This window comes from Pan paniscus, chromosome 12 (assembly GCF_029289425.2).
Source record: "Pan paniscus chromosome 12, NHGRI_mPanPan1-v2.0_pri, whole genome shotgun sequence".
Taxonomy (NCBI): Eukaryota; Metazoa; Chordata; class Mammalia; order Primates; family Hominidae; genus Pan; species Pan paniscus.
In genome coordinates this window covers 62,868,088-62,893,168 of record NC_073261.2, presented here as the reverse complement: position 1 = coordinate 62,893,168, position 25,081 = coordinate 62,868,088, and the positions used below count along the sequence as shown (strand labels likewise).

The window sequence follows — 25,081 nt, the reverse complement described above, 5'->3', positions numbered from 1 at the left end:
CCTTGTCAGATTTCACTTGTCAACACTTTGATGACAGATTGCTACCCACTCCTCTGAAAAACAAACTCTAGTAACTGCTGAAAGAAATGGCTTCTTATAAAAAGTGAAATATCTCATGCAACTTGATAGTTGTATACTTTTAAATATTTCTTTTCCAAAAGAGACCTGAAAACCTTTTTTCTATGGCTTCTAGAAAAACTTAGAAGCTAAAGAACCCTCCTAACATGGGGAATAGAAACGTGGGTAACATTTTAAAATACCTACTAAATGCACTTTATATTCATTATTTCATTTAATCCTCACAAGAGCCTTCTGAAATTACGTACTAAATTGTGTGTGTGTGTGTGTGTGTGTGTGTGTGTGTGTGCGTGTGATGTATTTTATTCACGTATTCTTAAAAATATTTTTCTGGGCAGGAAATAGCAGTTTCTCCAGAGTCCATGTACCTCCTCTCCCATAAATCAACTCTGAGAGACCCTAAACCCCTTAATTTATAAATATGGAAACTGAAATCTATGAGGGTAAAGTAATTTGCACAAATTCAATCATCTCATTAGAGGAACAATTAGGACTAAAATTTCTGTCCACAAATTATCTGTCCACAAATTATCTCTTTCAACTCTCTCTCCCTCTGCCTAAATGCTGTGCTAAATGGAGCCTTTTGACCCCTGAGACAAATGTCAGTTTAGACTTGTATAATTAATCCATGGAAAGGGATATTGATGGAAACTATCTTCTGACCAACTTTTACTTTAATTTACTTTGCTTAGAAAGCTCTTGGAGAAAGTTAACTGAATGACTAAAGAGTGTTTTAAATTAGTATATCAATAGTTTATAAGTAAATTGATGTATCTAAATATCAGATTAAATTTGATATTTCTTATGCCCTAAAGAATCTTCCCACTATTGCTTAGCAAACTTCACAGATGATATAAAAGTAAGCTCCAATATGAATTATTAATATTTATGGCTGATTGGTCAATAAATTAAGGTCTTCCTGTTAAGTTATTGTGTTACATCACAGAAGCTTTATTTCTATTTTGACTACCCTTATTTGGTAGTGGCACCCATTAAGTTCTCAGCCCCTTAGTCTTTATAACAAGTTCTTAATGAAATGTAAACAAGCCCTAAATAGTCACAATTTATAAGAATTCTGCAGTGAATTCTTTAATATTGTAATTGGATCTTCCTTCATACTCTTTCTTCCCTGATTGTTTGCTTTCAACTTTACTAACGGTTTGTCACAGTGTTCGTACTTACATAAAATTTTTAGTATTTTGTTTCAATGGTTGAATAGAGAACCAAAGTAGATAACTTAGGAAAGAACAGCCTTTTCTTATTGAAATGAAAGCCTGTGAATAAACCACCAAGGTCCCCTGAGAAGGGATCAATTTCGCCGTACTATATTTAACACAGGCATATATCATCACAGCTTAAAATGTTAATTCCCTAATATAGTAGGAAATTATTACCTGATATTTAAAAATCAGTAGAATAAAATAAGGAAGATTCTAGATTATGACCATGTTTTGCCCTAAAGCCCAAACAAGTTACAGATTAATAAAAAATGTTTCTTATGCTTTTTTAATTCTATATTAAGACATAGAAGAGTAAATGGAAAAACATATTTGAAAATTTGTGGCAAATAACTGTTCAATAAATGTGCTTCTCTTTCATGAACATTCAATATCCTTAAAATAATGAGTCTGATCTCAAAAATACCTACCTGAAAAAAAGGAGTTTCACTGGATATCATTTTATCTTCTAATTATTTTTAGTATGATTCAACCTACATTTACAAAGCATCTACTAAGTGCAACCACTGAGTGGCACCATGCTAGGCATTCACAATATGAAGTTAACAAACCAAAGAACTTGTTCTTGAGGATATCAAAACTTAGTGGGGAGCTTGGGATGGAGGAGAAAAATAATGAATACAATTATGTCAGAGTATGGCAAATAAAATAAAACCATGTCCAGGAATTTAGTACAAAGAAGAGAGTTATAATTTCTAGCATTTAACAAAATCTCTATCGCAATAAAAATAGAAATCATATATTCATTTTCAGAACCTGAAACTTCTTTAAAGAAAATGAATATCAAGCATGTGATCCACATAAATTTACTAATTCTAAAGTCACTGTAATTCACATTTGATAGTTTCTGAAATTTTATGTATCTTATAATCAAGGTGTACATTTAATATAGTGTTGCTTTTTTTCATCAAACTTGCACCTAAATGAACAGTACCTTACAACCAATGGTAGATTAGAAGCAAGGAAACATGGTATATGCCAATGCTTGATTTCCTTTGGCAGCAAGACCGGCTCCAAATAACTTGGCAACATATACAAAGTCCTACACAGAGGACCATCCAAGAAAAGATGGGGGATTGAGCACATGTAGTTATTTGCACTCCCTCCCAAACTCTCACAAAAATGATAAAGGAGAAAAAAAAAGGCAAAGGAACTAGTGGCAAGATAACCACAAAACAGATGTCATAAAAATTTTGGAGGGTAAAAAGCAGATGGGCAAGAGATAACTGACAATAGATCTGAGAAAGCAGAAAGCAAGTACCAATGGCGGGGTGGATGAAGTCAAAAAGCACACGTACTGGAACCCTAGAAAAGCTCAGAAACTGGAAGCACCAAGTACTTCTGAAGAAATGGCTTTGCTTAGAACTGAAAACAAGAGAACTGTTTGAAAGTCTGTGGATATAATACTTAGAATTCTAGGTGCTCTTCCCTGCCAACACAGTTGGCCAATGATCTCTCCCTACCACAGAAGAAAATTGAAAATGGACTCATGAGAGGTTATATCAGAGCATCTTTAGAAGTAAAACATTGCTGAGAGTGAGAAGGCTATGCTGAAAACAGGGAGAAAAGGAACTCCTGGAAATAAAAATATGAGAGCCAAAACAAAAACAAACAAAAGAAGACTTGAAAGATACTTTTGAAGAAGTCTCCCAGAAGAAAAAAAGAAACGTACAGAGAAAGAGAGAGAGAGAAGGAGTTTGGGTGATCAGTCACAGTGATTCTTAGTCAGACATCAGACTAAGACAAAAAACAGAGACAATGGAAGGAAAGAAATTATGAAGAAATAATGCAAAAAAATTCCCCAGAACTGAAGTACATGATTTTCTCTGTTGAAAGAAATCACTAAGTACCCAATACAATGAATTACAAAACATACAATCCCTGTGCATATTATTGTGAAATCTCAAAATACTGGAGATAAATAAAATATACTAAAAGTTTGCAGAGAAGGAAAAAAAAATAGGTCACATAAAAAGGATCAGGGCAACAGACTTTCTCAATCGCAACACTGGGAGCTGTTAGAAGACAAAGGAGTTGTGCTTTCAATTTCTGAAAGAAAATTATTTCCTACCTATAATTCTATATCTAGCCAAATTGTCACTTGAGTGTGAGGTTAGAAAAAAAACATTCAGAGGACCAAAGTCTCAAAAATTAACAATCATGTATTATTTTTAAGGAAGTTACTGGAGGATGTGTCACACCAAAGGATGAAATAAACCCAAGAAGGTGGATGATATAGAATCCAGGAAGGGAACAAAACTGGATGGAGAATTAGTCTGACAAACTGACAGAAATAGGTTTCAGAAGGTGGGTACTAACAAACTCCACCGAGCTAAAGGGGCATGTTCTAACACAATGCAAGGAAGCTAAAAACCTTGAAAAAAGGTTAGAGGAATTGCTAACTAGAATAACCAGTTTAGAGAAGAACATAAATGACCTGATGGAGCTGAAAAACACAGCACGAGAACTTCATGAAGCATACACAAGTATAAATAGCCGAATTGGTCAAGTGGAAGAAAGGATATCAGAGATTGAAGATCAACTTAATGAAATAAAGTGTGAAGACAAGATTAGAGAAAAAAGAATGAAAAGGAATGAACAAAGCCTGCAAGAAATATGGGACTATGTGAAAAGACCAAGCCTACATTTGATTGGTGTACCTGAAAGTGATGGGGAGAATGGGAGCAAGTTGGAAAACACTCTTCAGGGTATTATCCAGGAGAATTTCCCTAACCTATCAAGACAGGCCAACATTCAAATTCAAGAAATACAGAGAACACCACAAAGATGCTCCTCAAGAAGAGCAACCCCAAGACAAATGATCGTCAGATTCACCAAGGTTGAAATGAGGGAAAAAACGTTAAGGGAAGCCAAACAGAAAGGTTGGGTTACCCACAAAGGAAAGCCTATCAGGCTAACAGCGGATCTCTCTGCAGAAATCCTACAAGCCAGAAGAGATTGGGGGCTAATAATCAACTATCTTAAAGAAAAGAATTTTCAACCCAGAATTTCATATGCAACCAAACTAAGCTTCATAAGTGAAGGAGAAATAAAATCCTTTATAGACAAGCAAATGCTGAGGGATTTTGTCACCACCAGGCCCACCTTACAAGAGCTCCTGAAGGAAGCACTAAATATGGAAAGGAAAAACCAGTACCAGCCACTGCAAAAACAAAGCAAAATCTAGAGACCATTGACACTATCAAGAAACTGCATCAACTAATGGGCAAAATAACCAGCTAACATCATAAATACAGGATCAAATACACACATAACAATATTACCCTTAACTGTAAACTGGCCAAATGCTCCAATTAAAGGGCACAGACTGGCAAACTGAATAGAGACAGGACCCATCGGTGTGCTGTGTTCAGGAGACCCATCTCACATGCAAAGACACACATAGGCTCAAAATAAAGGGATGCAGGAATATTTACCAAGCAAATGGAAAGCAAAAAAAGCAGGGGTTGCAATCCTAGTCTCTGACAAAACAGACTTTAAACCAACAAAGATCAAAAAAGACAAAGAAGGGCATTACATAATGGTAAAGGGTTGAATTCAAGAAGAGCTAACTATCCTAAATATATATGCAACCAGTACAGGAGCACTCAGATTCATAAATCAAGTTCTTAGAGACCTACAAAGAGACTTAGACTCCCACACAATTATAGTGGGAGACTTTAACATCCCACTGTCAATATTAGGCACATCAACAAGACAGAAAATTAACAAGGATATACAGGACTTGAACTCACCTCTGGACCAAGCGGACCTAATAGACATCTACAGAACTCTCCACCCCAAGTCAACAGAATACACATTCTTCTCAGCACCACATAGCCCTTATTCTAAAATTAACCACATAATTGGAAGTAAAACACTCCTCAGCAAATGCAAAAGAATGGAAATCAAAACAAACAGTTTCTCAGACCACAATGCAATCAAATTAGAACTCAGGATTAAGAAACTCACTCAAAACCACACAACTACATGGAAACTGAACAACCTGCTCCTGAATGTCTACTGGGTAAATAACAAAATTAAGGCAGAAATAAATAAGTTCTTTGAAACCAGTAAGAACAAAGATTCTTTTTCTTGTTCTGGTCCCAGAACAAGAATCTCTGGGACACAGCTAAACCAGTGTTTAGAGGAAAATTTATAGCACTACATGCCCACAGGAGAAAGCAGGAAAGATCGAAAACTGACACCCTAACATCACAATTAAAATAATTAGAGAAGAGCAAACAAATTCAAAAGCTAACAGAAGACAAGAAATAACTAAGATCAGAGCAGAATTGAAGGAGATAGAGACACAAAAAACCCTTCCAAAAAATCAGTGAATCCAGGAGCTGGTTTTTTTGAAAGCAGTAACAAAATAGATAGACCACTAGCCAGAATAATAAAGGAGAAAAGAGAGAAGAATCAAATAGACACAATAAAAAAAGATAAAGGGAAGATCACTACTGATCCCACAGAAATACAAACTACCATTAGAGAATATTATAAACACCTCTACACAAATAAACTAGAAAATCTAGAAGAAAGGGATAAATTCCTAGACACATATACCCTCCCAAGACTAAACCAGGAAGAAGTTGAATCCCTGAACAGACCAAAAAAAAGTTCTGAAATTAAGGCAGTAATATATAGCCTACCAACCAAAAAAAGCCAAGGACCAGATGGATTCACAGCCGAATTCTACCAGAGGTACAAAGAGGAGCTGGTACCATTCCTTCTGAAACTATTCCAAACAACAGAAAAAAAAGCAACTCCTCCCTCTCATTTTATGAGGCCAGCATCATCCTCATACCAAAACCTGGCAGAGACACAACAAAAAAAGAAAATTTCAGGCCAATATCTCTGATGAACATCAATGCAAAAATCCTTATACAAATAATGGCAAACCGAATCCAGCAGCACATTAAAAAGATTATCCACCACGATCAAGTCGGCTTCCTCCCTGGGATGCAAGCCTGGTTCAACATACACAAATCAATAAGCATAATTCATCACATAAACAAAACCAATGACAAAAACCACGTAATTATCTCAATAGATGCAGAAAAGGCCTTTGATAAAATTCAACACTCCTCCACGCTAAGAACACTTAATAAACTAGGTATTGGTGAAACACATCTCAAAATAACAAGAGCTATTTATGACAAATCCACAACCAGTATCATACTGAATGGGCAAAAGCTGGATGCATTCCCTTTGAAAACCGGCACAAGACAAGGATGCCCTCTCTCACCACTCCTATTCAACACAGTATTGGAAGTTCTGGCCAGGGCTATCAGGAAAAAGAAAGAAATAAAGCGTATTCAAATAGGAAGAGAGGAAATCAAATTATCTCTGTTTGCAGATGACATGATTGTATATTTAGAAAACCCCATCATCTGGCTTGGCATGGTGGCTCACGCCTGTAATCCCAACAGGTTGGGAGCCCAAAGCAGGCAGATCACAAGGTCAGGTACTCAAGACCAGCCTGGCCAACATGGCAAACCCTGTCTCTACTAAAAAATACCAAAAAAAATTCACCAGGAGTGGTGGCGGGCGCCTGTAGTCCCAGCTACTTGGGAGGCTGAGGTAGGAGAATGGCGTGAACCTGAGCGGTGGAGGTTACAGTGAGCTGAGATCAAGCCACTGCACTCCAGCCTGGATGACAGAGCAAGACACCGTCTCAAAAAATAAATAAATAAATAAAACCCCATCATCTCAGCCCAAAATCTCCTTAAGCTGATAAGCAACTTCAGCAAAGTCTCAGGATACAAAATCAATGTGCAAAAGTCACAAGCATTCCTATGCAACAGTAATAGACAAACAGCCAAATCATGAGCAAACCCCCATTCACAACTGCTACAAAGAGAATAAAATACCTGGGAATACAACTTACAAGGAATGTGAAGGACCTCTTCAAGAAGAACTACAAATCACTGCTCAAGGAAATCAGAGAGGACACAAACAAATGGAAAAACATTCCATGCTCATGGATGGAAAGAATCAATATCATGAAAATGGCCATACTTCCCAAAGTAATTTATAGATTCAATGGTATTCCCATCAAGCTACCATTGACTTTCTTCACAGAATTAGAAAACTACTACTTTAAATTTCATATGGAACCAAAAAAGAGCCCGTAGAGCCAAGACAATCCTAAGCAAAAAGAACAAAGCTGAAGGCATCATGCTACCTGACTTCAAACTATACTACAAGGCTGCAATAACCAAAACAGCATGGTACTGGTACCAAAGCAGATATATAGACCTATGGAACAGAACAGAGGCCTCAGAAATAATACTACACATCTACAACCATCTGGTCTTTGACAAACCTGACAAAAACAAGCAATGGGGAAAGGATTCCCTATTTAATAAATGGTGCTGGGAAAACTGGCTAGCCATATGCAGAAAACTGAAACTGGACCCCTTCCTTACACCTTATACAAAAATTAACTCATGATGGATTAAAGATTTAAACGTAAGACCTAAAACTATGAAAACCCTAGAAGAAAACATAGGCAATACCATTCAGGACATAGGCATGGGCAAAGACTTAATGACTAAAACACTACAAGCAATTGCAACAAAAGTCAAAATCGACAAATGGGATCTAATTAAACTAAAGAGCTTCTGCATAGCAAAAGAAACTATCATCAGAGTGAACAGGCAACCTACAGAATGGGGGAAAATTTTTGCAATCTATCCATCTGACAAAGGGCTAATATCCAGAATCTACAAAGAACTTAAATTTACAATAAAAAAGTAACCCCATCAAAAAGTGGGCAAATGATATAAACAGACACTTTTCAAAAGAAGACATTTATGCAGCCAACAAACATATGAAAAAAAGCTCATCATCACTGGTTATCAAACAAATGCAAATCAAAACCACAATGAGATACTATCTTACGCCAGTTAGGATAGCAATCATTAAAAAGTCAGGAAACAACAGATACTGGAGAGTATGTGGAGAAACAGGAACACTTTTACACTGTTGGTGAGAGTGTAAATTAGTTCAGTCACTGTGTCAGACAGTGTGGCGATTCCTCAAGGATCTAGAACTAGAAATACCATGTGATCCAGCAATCCCATTACTGGATATATACCCAAAGGATTATAAATCATTCTACTATAAAGACATATGCACATCTGTTTATTGCAGCACTATTCACAATAACAAAGACTTGGAACCAACACAAATGCCCATCAATGTTAGACTGGATGAAGAAAATGTGGCACATATATACCATGGAATATTATGCAGCCATAAAAAACTAATGAGTTTATGTCCTTTGCAGGGGCATAGATGAAACTGGAAACCATCATTCTCAGCAAACTAACACAGCAAAAGAAAACCAAACACCTCATGTTCTCACTCGTAAGTAGGAGTTGAACAATGAGAACATATGGGCACAGGGAGGGGAATGTCACACTGGGGCCTGTTGGGAGTTGGGGGGCAAGGGGAGGGATAGCATTAGGAGAAATACCTAATGTAGATGATGGGTTGATGGGTTCAGCAAACCACCATGGCACATGTATACCTATGTAACAAACCGCACATTCTGCACATGTATCCCAGAACTTAAAGTATAATTTTTAAAAATTAAAAAAAAAAGAATCCAGGAAATAAGGGATTCAACACAAGAACAAAGAAAAAACAATTTCCAGGATAATGATGAAAGGAAATCCTACAAGGATATCTGTGTCTCATGAGGAAGACAGTAAATTCAGGTTTAAGCAGGAGAGCAAAGAAGTTTCAGAGGGATAGCTTCAAGGAAAAATAAAATTTACAGAGTAATAGAGGCCTGAGGCTTCTGAACTTACTTAAAGAAGACTTATACTTCTGGGGAAGTTGGGAATGAAGAAATAATAGGTCTATTAAAAAAGCACATTTAAAAAGTAAAGGCAATTATTTACTACAGAGAAAAAAGTTGTACAAAAAATATAGTATGCTACATGATTATATGGGCTTTGCTTTGAATATTTACATCATTAGAAAAATGTAAACATACAATATTGATTAACCAAAAATGGTGGCATAACCATGTTGGAGGGGAGAAAGGAAGTATGTTGGGGAGAGGATGAGTGCTGAAGTAGGGGTTGTTGAGGCTCAGACCACTAGACCCCAGAGTATGGCACTCTGGCATGCTGAGCACTTTAAAGGGGATTTGAAGGTCTCTGAAGCAAGGTATCTCAGACATTCTACTGCTCTCCTGTCTCCCTCCTCTTTTTCCCCCAAAAGTGATTCACGGAAACCAGAATTCCTCTTCCTCAAGTGTCATAGACACTAGAACTCCTCTGCCTCAAAGCAAGCCATAAAACCTAGAAAGGTTACTCTCTCCTTTCTCTCTTGAAGACCCTCATTCCACAGGGGTCCTGCCCCATACTTCTAAGGAAGGAATGCTACACAGAGAGGCCAAGATAAATCTGAACAGACAAGCCTTGCTGGGTTTCCCCTCTCAGTCTATTACCATTATTCCCCACTATGTCCAGTCACATTTCTACACAACTGTCCATTCTTCATTGAACCTAAGCATGAAAATAGACAGTTTTCCCTGGATCCTTAGGTCTTCATTTCTGAAAGCTCTTGTGTCACATAAGACTTTTGGTTAAATAAATTTACTACGCTTTTCTCTTGTTTACCTGTCCTTTGTTAAAGGAGTGTTGGCTATAACTCTTATAATGGGTGAGGAAAAGTATCACCCCTTGCTATCTCTCCAGAGTTAAGTTCTCTTCTTTCAAAGTAAGAAGGTAATAGGTTAAAAATTAAAATTTTTTAAATGATGAAATAAGTATATGCATGTTGTTTATAAACATGGAAGCAAATACCAGAAGAAATAACTAAAGAATTAAAATTGGTTGCCTCTGGAGAGAGCTGGGAAAGATGAATGCTGTTGCTAGTAATGAGCCTTGCAGAACTCTTTGGCCTTTTATACTATATATATGGGCTATATGGATTTTTTTAAGTGCCCCACCTCCTACCAAGTTGACTCAGAACACATTAGAAGATGGGAATAGCAGTGAACACTGAGTAAATGCCTCATCCCAGGTGCTTTGCCCTCTCCTGTGCTAATGCCTTTAATGTCTTGGTGAGCATCCCTTATTCTTCCTTCAAATTGATGGTCCGTTTAACTACATGGGTTGCACCATTGATACAGCTAATCATATTACCTTGACAGGTACTTTCCATGAAAGAATATTTTCTATTAGAAGTGCAACCAGGATTTTTTCCAGGATAATTCAGCACTTTGGCTTTGCAACATTCCATGATGTCACCTGGCACTTAAAAATAGGTAGAAAACTGCTGGGCTGCCCACAGTTAGCATTTATTATTTAGGAGTTACATGCTCTGTAGAATGGCAGGCTAAGTTATAGCTCTAGATAGACGTTAAACACCTAAATACAGATATAGAGCTCAGGAGTTAGATCTGGAATGAAAATACAGGTTTAGGAGCCAACCCTGCAATTGAAGCCACAGATGTGGATAGAGAGAGAGTGATAGCTAGAGGATTCTCAAGACAAAGGGAGGGTTTACATATTAAGACAGAATAGATATGAACTATCAATTATTCTTGCCACTCCTGTATTTGCAACCTCTCTTCCCATACCCTCCTTTCAAGAAAAATTAGCCAGGGCCAGGGCTGCAAATAACACAGCATCAGTAATTGGTTTTGGTGCCAATTCAGGCTGCAGCTGTGTGTCTGTAAATCATCACAGTTGGTTCCAGCCAACGAGAAGATGTCTAGGTATTCAAAGGACAGTTTGCCATTTTTTCAATAGGTAATAAATACTGTTTGTCAGTTATTTTCTAATGAAAATTAGATGATATACATATTTTAACTGTAAAATATTTTAATATATTTATAAATTAAAAGCTTTACAGTAAGCTATACCAGAGGAGTATTAATTTCTTCTGGTACAGCTTAATAAATATGAGTGTGTGGTAGATTTGGCACAAGCACTGATAACTATACATTCTCTTTTGATGAACATTCCAATTTAGACTTATGTAAAGTGCCTAATTTACAAAATTGATATCTGAACATGATTTAGTTATCTCAAATATAAACTTCATTGTGTGACTTGCACGTTATCCAATATGTGGCACACTCAAAAGTACTATTAAAGATGCTCAATAAAAGGTTGAATGCTGTTACAAAGAAATGGTCAATTCCTAAAAACTGCATTTGTGTGAGGTGTTGTTAACCTCTCACTTATAATTTAAGTAACTGATTGTGCTAGGAAAAGTGCAATTTGCCTTTAGAGATTGCATTTATCTGTTTCTAAATCTTGGCAAATTTGGAAAATCGCCAAAACTTTTAATGTTACCATTTTATGTTTGATCAAGGAGAAAGTTCTCTTCTCAGTTATTTATAGAGCCCCTACTATGTGTTGAATGCTTTACATGCATTTTCTCATTTAGATTCTATAATCACCGCTGGGCGCAGTGGCTCACGCCTATAATCCCAGCACTTTGGGAGGCCGAGGCAGGCAGATCACTTGAGGCCAGGAGTTCGAGACCAGCCTGGTCAACATGGTGAAACCTCATCTCTACTAAAAATACAAAAATTAGCTGGGCGTGGTGGTGCACGCCTGTAATCCCAGCTACTTGGGAGGCTGAGGCAGGAGAATCGCTTGAACCCAGGATACGGAGGTTGCAGTGAGCCAAGATCACGCTATTGCACTCCAGCCTGTGCGATACAGCCAGACTCCATTTCAAAAAAAAAAAAAAAGATTTTCTAATCACCATATAAGGTAGTATTTCCCTACTTTATAAAGTGGAAAAGTGATGTAGCTATATTTTTAACACAAATCTGTCTAATTCCAAAGCCCATCATTTCGTCACTACATGCTTCCTTCATTGTAAGGTATTTAGAACAATTTTTTGATACATAATAGACATATTTTGGGGTACATGTGATATTGCAATACATTCATAAATGTGTAATAATGAAGTCAGGGTAAATGGGATACCCATCACCCTCAAAATTTATCTTTTCTTTATGCTGAGAACATTCAAATTATTCTCTACCAGCTATTTTGAAATATACAATAGATTATTTAGTCACTCTACTGATTTATTAAACACTAGTCTTATTTCTTCTACCTACTTTTAAAGTTCTGACTACTTTGCCTCATGATGGGGCTGCTACAGCCCTCTGTGAGGCTCAGAGCCTTCATTCACAGACACCTGTCTCCTCTGACCAGAGTGAGAGGTAGCCAGCCACTGTGTTGTGGACACTCAAACAGCCTGTGGGGAAGCCCATGTGAAGAGGAGGGGATGCTGGACTCTTGCCAATGACCAGCACATCATTGTCAGCCATGTGAATGAGCCACCTTGGATGGAAATCCACCAGCTCCAGGCCAGCATTCAGATGACTGCCACCTCATAGGAAATCTTGAGCCACAATGGCCTATCTGGTCCATTCTCAAATACTTGATGCACAGAAACTGTGAGGATGATGGGGTTTTTTTTTTAAGTTCTGATATTCTTTTCTAAAATATGAGTAATGCATCTTAAATGTGAGCAATCTTCCCACTCTTAACACAAACTATTTTTCCTTTCCCAGCAACATGGTGGCTACATAAAATTGCTCACTCTTTTATATAGGGGGATGAGGACACGGAGGGAAACAGGGAGGTAGGGAAGAAGGTGGGAGAAAGAAGTGAAAGAGAAAAAAAGAAAAACAAAAACCTACCCTTTGAACCCTATCTCACTATCCGTCACCACTTCATGTCCTCTTTTCCCTTCTTGGCTCGTCTTCTTCTAAACTACATCCTAATCTTTCTATTTCTTCATCTCTACTATTACCACTGTAGTTTATGCCCTCATCTTATCTTGCCTAGAGCACTTCAATAGCTTTCTGACTAGACTCCCATTTTGACTTTTGAGTCCCTATAACCCATTTCCTATAAAAATATAACACTATTTTATATGTTCATATATTATGTATAATATTTAATAAAAAGTATATTTTAAATATATGAATTAGATCATTTGTCTAAGGCCCTTCAAAAGATTTTCATTTCCTATGTTTCAAGTCCTTATACTGGCTTATATACCCATGTGAGATTGCCTCTGCCTGTCTCTTGTACATAATCTCCCTTTATTACCCCAAAAAAGACAAATTGGGGTGAAATTACAAAGAATCTAGGATAAAATGCAATAAGTCTAAATGTATCCCACAGATGAATAGTTTTCAAACATTTTTTCTAGCAGAACACTTTTTCTTATAATAAAACATTATATAAGACTCCGATATATAAAACTTGTACAAGTAAAGACTGGTTGAAGCAAGGTCCAGGGCCCCATTCCAACCACTAATACGAATAGTTCCCTAAGGCCTTAGGTTAGATGCAGGAAGCCATCCTTTATTTCTTAATTTCTAGTTGTATTGCATTTACAGGATGGCCCTTCTAAGTCTCAACTTCCCTGTCACATTTTGTCTTTTAGCTTTAAATCTGTAAATGTTTCTTTGTTTTACATGTCATATTACTATTTCAATCTGTAGTTAGATCTGTTACATTGTTTTGCTCTCTATGTACATACACACACACACACAGCATTATTTTTAGTTTCTTTCTTTTTTTTTTTTTTTTGGTTTGTTTGTTTTTGAGATGAGTCTCCCTCTGTCTTGCCCAGACTGGAGTGCAGTGGTGCGATCTCAGCTCGCTACAACCTCTGCCTCCCAAGTTCAAGCGATTCTCCTGTCTCAGCCTCCCGAGTAGCTGGGACTACAGGCATGTGCCATCACACCCAGCTAATTTTGTACTTTTAGTAGAGATGGGGTTTCACCACGTTGGCCAGGCTGGTCTCGAACCCCTGACCTCAAGTGATCCACCTGCCTCGGCCTCCCAAAGTGCTGGGATTATGAGTATGAGCCACCATGCCTGGCCTAGTTTCATATTTTAAAAAATTATATTTTTAATTTCAAAGACCTCTTTCTGATCTTCAGAGGGAAGGCATTGGGTGGATGAAGGGATGACACTGGGAGTGGACAGAGGGAAGACACAAATCCTGATCTGAAGGGGAAGGAAGCTGGGAACACAGCACATGGCTACCAACACCAGGACCTGTTCCTGGTCCCCAGTGACTCCTAGAGACAGAGTGAGTTGAGCAGGTAAATGGCCATCTGCTTTCACCAGGAACCTCTGGAATTCTGGTAGCAGGAGGCCCCATAACCCCCACAGACACTTGAACTGGCAGGGAGAGCTGCATAGAGGAGTGGTAGGGGCAGAACTAAAGCCAGTGGGGAGCCCAGAGGGTTTGGTGTGGGAACATCTGTAGTGGAGCATGGCCATGGATGCCCACACCCCCCAAAGCTCACCAGGCACCCCTAGGAGACTTTAGCCTTAGGGGAACTGTCAGACCTGAACAGTGCAGGACAATCTTGCCCATGAGACAGGGCCAGTCCAACCTGAGTAGCCCCCTTCACCTGGCCTCTCCTGGGGCCCCAGCCTGACCACGCCTGCTTACAGTGCAGCCTTGGATACCCAACTAGGGTACCACGTTGGGTCGCATCATAGCTCTTGCAGGGGCAAACTGGATCTGACCATTAGAGCACTCCAGCAGAGCGGCCCCCACAAATGCACACTAACCTGCTCATGCCCACCTCCCACCCACAGACTCCCCTTCGCCCATGGCCACCCCCATATCACTTTGCTGGTACATGTGCACCTGGGCAAACCTCACCTCCCATTCACTGCCAGTGCATGGTACACATGCACCCACTGTGCCACCACTGTCAGCATGTGCACATCCTGCCACCCCCCCCATGCTGCTATTGCCAACCTAAAGGCACACAAGGAAACCAGTTGCCCCAGCCCCCAAACTGCACCATCATTGTCACCAGCACGTTCATGCACAAAGAGATCACCAGACTCTTTTCCACTAGCGCCCTGCCCCATATCGACCATTACTGTAAACCTGCGCACAGAGACCAGCAGCCCTGCCCTCTGCCCTGCAGAGCCACTGCCACCCGCAGGAACATTGGCATGGAGAACCCCAACCCCACACCTGCCAGTGCCCTGAGTCACCCCCAAGCCAATATCACCACTGTTGCAAATGCCCACAGAGAGGCTGGCACTCCTGCACTTGCCAGTGCCCTGCCACAGACTATGAGAGTACATGCTGCCATGTGGCTGGCAAATGCAAACGGGCATGGATCCCACTGACACTGCCCAAAGAGCTTTGGCTGGCACCACCATTAGTGACCAGTAGTCTGGAACACCTCAGCCCCTCCAGCACAGAAGTTTCCTAACCTCAAGGGGTGAGAGAACAAATCTGGGGGCCTGATACCAGCTCCCCAGAGTCAGAGCATGCAGCCCAGGAATCAGGAGCTGAGCCTTGGGCCCCTAAAATTATCCAGAAGTCAACTGAACCCACCTTACACCACAAGACAAACCCCCAAGGACGTCAAGGAGGATAAAAGAAAAAAAAAAATCAAAAGTCAGCAACTTCAAAGATTGAAGGAACATCAGCCCACAAAGATGAGAAAGAATCAGCACAAAAAATGGCAACTCAAAAAAACAGTGTCTTCTTACCTCCAAATCATCGTACTAGTTCCCCAGCAATGGTTCTTAACCAAGCTGAACTAGCTAAAATGACAGATACAGAATTCAGAATATGGATAGGAATAAAGATTATCAACATTCAGGAGAAAGTCAAAACCCAATCCAAGGAGTATTAAGATTATAATAAAACAATACAGGAGCTGATGAGTGAAATGGCCATTGTAAGAAAGACCAAACTGATCTGACAGAGCTGAAAAACACACTACAGGAATTTCATAATTAAATCACAAATATTAACAGAAGAATCAACCAAGCTGAGGAAAGAATCTCAGAGCTTGAAGACTGGTTCTCCAAAATAGTCAGACAAAAATAAAGAAAAAAGCAATAAAAAAGAATGAACAAAACCTCCAAGAAATATGGGATTATATAAAGAGACCAAATCTACAACTCACTGGCATCTCTGAAAGGGAGGAAGGGAAACCTAGCAACTTGGAAAACACATTTCAAGATATCATCCATGAAAATTTCCCCAACCTCACTAGAGAGGCCAACATTCAAATTCAGAAAATGCACAGAACTCCTGCAGAATACTACCCAAGAAGATCATCCCAAAGACAAATAGTCATCAGATTCTCCAAGGTCAAAATGAAAGAAAAAATGTTAAAGGCAGCTAGAGAGAAGGAGCAGGTCACCTAGAAAGGGATCCCATTCAGGCTTACTGCAGATCTGTCAGCAAAGGCCCTGCAAGCCAGAAGAGATTGGATGCCTACATTAAGCATTTTTTAAAAAAAGAATTTTCATCCAGGCGTGATGGCTCACACCTGTAATCCCAGCACTCTGGGAGGCCAAGATGGATGGATCACTTTAGCCCAGGAGTTTGAGATCAGCCTGGGCAACATGGCAAAATCCCATCTCTACAAAAATAAAAATAAAAAAATAGCCAGGTATGGTGGGATGCACCTGTGGTCCCAGCTACTCGGAAGGCTGAGGTGGGAGGATCACATGAGCCTGGGGAGGTCAAAGCTGCAGTGAGCCATGATTGTGCCATGGCACATCAGCCTGGGCAATGGAGTGAGACCCTATCTCAAAAAAAAAAAAAAAAAAAAGATTTTTCAACCAAGAATTTTATATCCAGCCAAACTAAGTCTGATACTCAAAGGACAAATAAGATCCTCTTCAGACAAGCAAACTCTAAGGGAATTTGGAATTTGTTACCCCCAGACCTGCCTTACAAGAGGTCCTAAAGGGAGTGTTAAATATGGAAAGGAAAGACTGTCACCAGCCACTACAAAACCACATTTAAACTCATAGACCAGTGATACTATAAGGCAACCACACAAACAAATCTGCATAATAACCAGCTAACAACATGACAGAATCAAATCCACACATATCTATACCAACCTTGAATGTAAACATGCTAAATGCCCTAATTAAAAGGCATAGAGTGGCAGCTTGGATAAGAAGCAAAACCCAATGATATGCTGTCTTCAAGAAACTCATCTCACATGGCATTAGACCCATAGGCTCAAAGTAAAGGGATGGAGAAAAATCTACCAAACAAATGGAAAACAGAAGAAAGCAGGGGGTTGCTATCTAATTTTAGACAAAACAAATTTTAAATCAACAAAAATCAAAAAAGACAAAGAAGGGCATTACATAATGGTAAAAGGCTCAATACACACCCCATACAGGAGCACCCAGATTCATAAAGTAAAGTTCTTAGAAATCTACAAAGAGACTTAGATAAACACACAATAATACTGGGAGACTTCAACACCCCATTGACAGTATTAGACAGATCATCAAGGCAGAAAACTAACAAAGATATTTGGGACCTGAACTCAACACTGGACCAAAGGGACCTAATAGACATCTACAGAACTCTCCACCCAAAACCAAAAGAATGAATATACATTTCTCTCATCTGGGCATTGAACATACTCTAAAATTGACCACCCAATCGGGCATAAAACAACCCTCAGCAAATTAAAAAACACCAAAATTACAGCAACCACACTCTCGGGCCACAGTGCAATAAAAACAGAAATTATTGCTAAGAAAATCACTCAAAACTACACAATTGCATGGAAATTAAACAACCTGTTCCTGAATGACTTCTTGGTAAACAGTGAAATTAAGGCAGAAATCAGGGGGTCTTTGAAACTAATGAGAACAAAGATACAACATACCAAAATCTCTGGGACACAGCCAAAGCAATTTTTTTTTTTTTTTTAATACTTTTAAGTTTTGGGATACATGTATAGAATGTGCACGCTTGTTACATAGGTATACAAGTGCCATGGTGGTTTTCTGCACCCATCAACCTGTCATCTACATTAGGTATTTCTTCTAATGCTATCCCTCCTCTAGCCCCCCACCCCCTGGCAGGCCTCGGTGTGTGATGTTCCCCTCCCTGTGTCGATGTGTTCTCATTGTTCAACTTCCACTTATGAGTGAAAACATGCTAAATGGGAAGTTTATAAGACTAAACGCCCACATCAAAAAGTTAAAAAGATCTCAAATTAACAACCTAACATCACACCTAGAGGAACTAGAGAAACAAGGGCAAACAAACCCCAAAGCTAGCAGAAGACAAGAAATAACCAAAATCAGAGCTGAACTAAAGGAAATCAAGACAGACACACACACACACACACACACACACAAACATACAAAAGATCAATGAATCCAGGAGCTGGTTCCTTGAAAGAATTAATAAGATAGAGAGACCACTAGCTAGACTAATAAAGAAAAAGAGAGAAGATCTAAATAAACACAATCACGAATGACAAAAAGGATGTTACCACTTGCCCCACAGAAATACCAAAAACCCTCAGAGACTATTATGAACACCTCTATGAACACAGCTAGGAAATCTACCAGAAATGAGTAACTTCTTGAGAACATACAACCTCCCAAGGCTGAACCAGGAAGAAACTAAATCCCTGGAAAGACCAATAAGTAGTTTCAAAATTGAATCAGTGATAAAAAACCTACCCACCAGAAAAGACCCTAGACCAGACAGATTCACTGCTAAATTCTACTAAATGTACAAAGAAGGGCTAGTACCATTCCTACTGAAATTTCTCCAAAAACTGAGAAGGGATTCTTCTTTAACTCATTCTATGAGGCCAGCATCATCCTGATACCAACGCCTGGAAGAGACACACACAAAAAAGAAAACTTCAGGCCAATATCCTAGATGAACAGAGACACAAAAATCCTCAACAAAATACTAGCACACAAAATCCAGCAGCACATCATAAAGCTAATCCACCACAATCAAGTAGGCATCATCCCTAGGATACAAGATTGGTTCAACATATGTAAATTTACTAAATGTGATTCATCACATAAACAGCTAACAATGAAAACCACATGATCATCTCAATAAATGCAGAAAAGGCTTCCCATAAAAGTCAACATACCTTCATGTTAAAAACTCTCAACAAACTAGGCATCAAAAGAATGTACCTCACAATAATAAGGGCCATTTATGACAAACCCACAGCCAGCATCATACTGAATGGGCAAAAGCTGGAAGCATTCTCCTTGAAAACCAGGAGACAAGGATGTCATCTGTCACCACTCCTATTAAACATAGCAATGGAAGTCATAGCCAGAGCAATCAGACAAGAGAAAGAAATAAAATGCATCCAAATAGGAAGAGAGGAAGTCAAAATATTCCTGTTGGCAGATGCTATGATTCTATACCTAGAAAACTCCATGGTCCCTGCCCAAAAGCTCCTTGATCTGATAAACAACTTGGGCAAGTTTCAGGATACAAAGGCAATCAACAGGCTGGGCGCAGTGGCTCACACCTGTAATCCCAGCACTTTGAGAGGCCAAGGTGGGCGGATCATCTGAGGTCAGGAGTTCGAGACCAGTTTGGCCAATGTGGCAAAACGCCATCTCGAATAAATATACAAAATTCACTGGGCATGGTGGCACATGCCTGTAATCCCAGCTACTCGGGAGGCTGAGGCAGGAGAATTGCTTGAACCCAGGAGGTGGAGGTTGTGGTGAGCCAAGATCGCACCATTGCACTCCAGTCTGGGCAACAAGAGTGAAACTCTGTCTCCAAAAAATAAAAATAAAAAGCAATGTATAAAAATCGGTAGCATTCCTACACACCAAAAACATCCAACCTGAGAGCCAAATCAAAATTGCAATCCCATTCACAATAGCCACAAAAAGAATAAAATACCTAGGAATAAAGCTGACCAGAGAAGTGGAACACCTCCACAATGAGAACTGCAAAACATTTCTCAAACAAATCAGAGATGACACAAACAAATGAAAAAATATTCCATGCTCGCAGATAGGAAATATTGTTAAAATGGCCATACTGCCCATAAGCAATGTTCAGATTCAGTGCTATTCCTATCAAACTACCAATGACAATTTTTTACAGAACTGGGAAAAGCTATTCTAAAATTCATATGGAACCAAAAAAGAATAGCCAAAGCAATCCTAAGCAAAAAGAACAAAGCCAGAAGCATCACACTACCTGACCTCCAACTATAATACAAGGCTACAGTAACCAAACAGCATGGTACTAGTACAAAAACAGACAGAGAGACCAATGGAACACAACAGAGAACCCAGAAATAAAGCCATACAACCACAACTCTCTGATCTTTGACAAGGTCAACAAAAACAAGCAATGGGGAAAGGACTCCCTATTGAATAAATGGTGTTGGGATAACTGGCTAGCCATATGCAGAAGATTGAAACTTGGCCCCTTCCTTTCACCACATACAAAAATCAACTCAAGATGGATTAAAGATTTAAATGTGAAACCTAAAACTATGAAAACCACGGAAGACAACCTAGGAAATACCATTCTAGACATAGGACTTCGCAAAGATTTCATGATGAAGATGGCAAAAGCAATGCAATAAAAGCAAAAATTAACAAATGGGATCTAATTAAACTAAAGAACTTCTGCACAGCAACATAAACTATCAACAGAGTAAATGGACAACCTACACAATGGGAGATAATGATTTCTCAAAGAACTTAAAACAGAATTACCATTCAACCTAGCAATCACACAATTTGGTATATACCTAAAGGAATATAAGTTATTCTACCACAAAGACACATGCATGCTTATGTTCATTACAGCATTATTCACAAGAGTAAAGACAGAGAATCAACCTAAAAGTTCATCAATGGTAGACTGGATAAAGAAAATGTGGTATAGATACACAAAGTAATACTACTCAGCCCAAAAAAAAGAAAAAGGTCATGTCCTTTGCAGCAACATGGATGGAGCTGGAGGTCATTATCGTAAGCAAACTAACACAGGGACAGAAAACCAAATACTACATATGCTTGCTTATAAGTGAGAGCTAAACATTGAGTACATATGGACACAAAGAAGGGAACAACAGACCCAAGGCCTACCTGAGGGTGGAGGGTGGAAGGAGGGTGAGGACAGAAAAACTACCTGTTCGGTACTATACTTATTTCCTGGGTGACAAAATAATCTGTACACCAAACCTCTGTGACATGCAATTTACCTATATAACAAACCCGCGCATGTACTCCTGAACCTAAAATAAAATTTAAAAAAATAAAAAATAAAAAGAATAAAAAGTCTCTTTCTCTCATTGCTTCTTTTGGATAGTGATCTGTTCTTATTTTATTCACTTCTGGAATCATTGATTAAAATACATTTTAAGTATTCCTCTATTCTTTAAATTCCAAGTTTCATCCAAATCCATTGTCTGCTCATCTTGGCTCTTCTTTTTCCGGCTATTGGTTTTCTTAGTGTCTGATGATCCTGGGCTATTATTCATATTTACAAATGAAGGTCTAAGGTGATGAGTACACAGGGCTCTGTTTCCTCCATCTGGTCTCTTTCCTAGAGAGAAGGGCTGACTGCCGTCACGTTAGTGGCCGTGGCCACATTAAGATGTGTGGGCCGAGGGAGGCAAGTTGAGGGCACCGTAACTGCAAAAAAGAAGAGCTTTACACTGGTAAAGTACACTGGAGTACTTTAATGTAATTTCCTCCCAGGCAAGGCTGCCTTTCCTTTTCATTTTTTCCTCCCATCTGTGTCTATAATATAGGTAAGTCCCAAGTCACTTCAGGTTATGCTTTCCTCAGGTTGCAACAGCCACACCAGAAGTCTTTCCCAGATAAGTGGCTTACCTTATGTATGTACGGCTTTTGAATTTCAGGAAAGGGCAAATACTTCTGTCGTTGCTGTTGCTACTGTGTGTGTGTGTGTGTGTGTGTACACACACATACATGTGCTCTCCCATGCACGTGCATAACTTGAGAACAGAGGAGGAACTGGGAAAAAAAGACATACCAGCCCTTCTATTTAAGGCACAGATCCCTATAACCAAGTCTTGAAGTTTTTGAGGCTCTACTTTCACATACAGTTGTTTTTTCTTGTGTGTCATTTTGAGTACTTGTTTTCCAGCCTTCCGCTTCTGTCTCTCAGGAATTCCTCACAATTTTTGATGACACTATTTCGTGTTGTCCAACACTATTATGGGTATCTTTTCATTCTCCTCTATTTTAAAATATTTGGGGTGAAAAGGAGAAGCAGTGGCAACTGTTTGAAAAGGAATTTTTTAAAGGGAAAAGGCCTAAAATATTTGTAAATTAAGAGGAAAGATACAGGGGAGTAACAAAGGTTAAAGATATCAGAATAAAACTCAAACCTCTTGCCGTGACCTACCTTTCCAAATTCACCTTTTGCCATTTTCCTCCATAGCTGACTATCCTCCAGAAACCTGTGCTTTCTATTCCTCAAAAAATATCAAGCTCATTCCTGCTTCAGAGCCTTTGTATTTGATGTTCTTTTATGTAGAAATCTCTTCCCTGTGGTTTTTACATGGCTGGCTGCTTCTCATGATTCAGATCTCTTTGCAAATGTTGTTTCTTCCTAAAAGTCTTCTCCAATAACCCCCATACTTCAATCCCAGTTTTTTGTCACATTCTGTTTTGGTTTTAACTTTATTGAGCTTATCCTAGTCCAGGATTACCTTGATTATTTCTTTGCTTACTCATCTGAGTACATGAACTAGAATGCATGCCACATAAATTTGCTCTATAATATTCCCCAATGTATCAAAGTATTCAATAAATATTCGATGAACGGAGATTAGGGAAGAGAACACACAGCCAATGAAACAAGGCTTCCTCATAAACTTGGAGTGTCAGCCATGAAAAGAAATAACTTTTATTTTTTAGAATATGAGTGAAATAAGGATAAAAATTATGTTTTCAGGTGCTGGACAATAATTCTCTAGAAGTCTCTCACATTTCTGCAAGCAAGGCACTGCTTTGTTCTTGACTATTTTTTCAAAAATAGCAAGCAGTCTTAGAAAATCAAGCTAGTTTACTAACAGAGCAAAGGGCAGGCATGCTTTTTTTTTTTTTTTTTTTTTTTTTTTACTTTAAGTTCTAGGGTACATGTGCACAACGTGCAGGTTTGTTACATATGTATACCTGTGCCATGTTGGTGTGCTACACCCATTATCTCGTCATTTACATTAGGTATACGTCCTAATGCTCTCCCTCCCCCCACCCCCAACCAACGACAGGCCCTGGTGTCTGATGTTCCCCTTCCAGTATCCAAGTGTTCTCACTGTTCAATTCCCAGCTATGAGTGAGAACATGCAGTGTTTGGTTTTCTGTCCTTGTGATAGTTTGCTCAGAATGATGGTTTCCAGCTTCATCCATGTCCCTACAAAGGACATGGCCTCATCCTTTTTTATGGCTGCATAGTATTCCATGGTGTATATGTGCCACATTTTCTTAATCCAGTCTATCATTGATGGACATTTGGGTTGGTTCCAAGTCTTCGCTATTGTGAACAGTGCCGCAGTAAACATACGTGTGCATGTGTCTTTATAGCAGCATGATTTATAATCCCTTGGGTATATGCCCAGTAATGGGATGGCTGGGTCAAATGTTATTTCTAGTTCTAGATCCTTGAGGAATCGCCACACGGTCTTCCAAAATGGTTGAACTAGTTTACATTCCCACCAACAGTGTAAAAGCATTCTTATTTCTCCACAGCCTCTCCAAGACCTGTTGTTTCCTGACTTTTTATTGATCGCCATTCTAACTGGTGTGAGATGGTATCTCATTGTGGTTTTGATTTGCATTTCTCTGATGGCCAGTGACAATGAGCATTTTTTCATGTGTCTGTTGGCTGCATAAATGTCTTCTTTTGAGAAGTGTCTATTCATATCCTTCGCCCCCTTTTTCAGGGGTTTGTTTTTTTCTTGTAAATTTGAGTTCTTTGTAGATTCTGGATATTAGCCCTTTGTCAGATGAGTAGATTGGAAAAATTTTCTCCCATTCTGTAGGTTGCCTGTTCACCCTGATGGTAGTTTCTTTTCCTGTGCAGAAGCTCTTTAGTTTAATTCGATCCCATTTGTCAATTTTGGCTTTTGTTGCCATTGCTTTTGGTGTTTTAGACATGAAGTCCTTGCCCATGCCTATGTCCTGAATGGTATTGCCTAGGTTTTCTACTAGGGTTTTTATGGTTTTAGCTCTAACATTTAAGTCTTTAATCCATCTTGAATTAATTTTTGTATAAGGTGTAAGGAAGGGATCCAGTTTCAGCTGTCTACCTATGACTAGCCAGTTTTCCCAGCACCATTTATTAAATAGGGAATCCTTTCCCCAGCTCTTGTTTTTATCAGGTTTGTCAAAGATCAGATAGCTGTAGATGTGTGGTATTATTTCTGAGGGCTCTGTTCTGTTCCATTGGTCTATATCTCTGTTTTGGTACCAGTACCATGCTGTTGGTTACTGTAGACTTGTAGTATAGTTTGAAGTCAGGTAGCATGATGCCTCCAGCTTTGTTCTTTTGGCTTAGGATTGACGTGGCAATGTGGGCTGTTTTTTGGTTACATACGAACTTTAAAGTTGTTTTTCCAATTCTGTGAAGAAAGTCATTGGTAGCTTGATGGGGATGGCATTGAATCTATAAATTACCTTGGGCAGTATGGCCATCTTCACGATATTGATTCGTCCAATCCATGAACATGGAATGTTCTTCCATTTGTTTGTGTCCTCTTTTATTTCATTGAGCAGTGGTTTGTAGTTCTCCTTGAAGAGGTCCTTCACATCCCTTGTAAGTTGGATTCCTAGGTATTTTATTCTCTTTGAAGCAATTGTGAATGGGAGTTCACTCATGATTTGGCTGTTTATCTATTATTGATGTATAAGAATGACTGTGATTTTTGCACATTGATTTTGTATCCTGAGACT

The 25,081-nt window shown here is 39.0% G+C and overlaps 1 protein-coding gene and 1 pseudogene across 10 annotated transcripts in view; both read right to left on the bottom strand.

Annotated features, from left to right (window-relative positions):
* The window catches only part of WDPCP (WD repeat containing planar cell polarity effector), a 730,102-nt gene that overhangs the window by 397,411 nt on the left and 307,610 nt on the right, over positions 1-25,081 (bottom strand). The window lies entirely within an intron of this gene.
* Positions 12,467-24,717, bottom strand: LOC129397162 (uncharacterized; annotated as a pseudogene).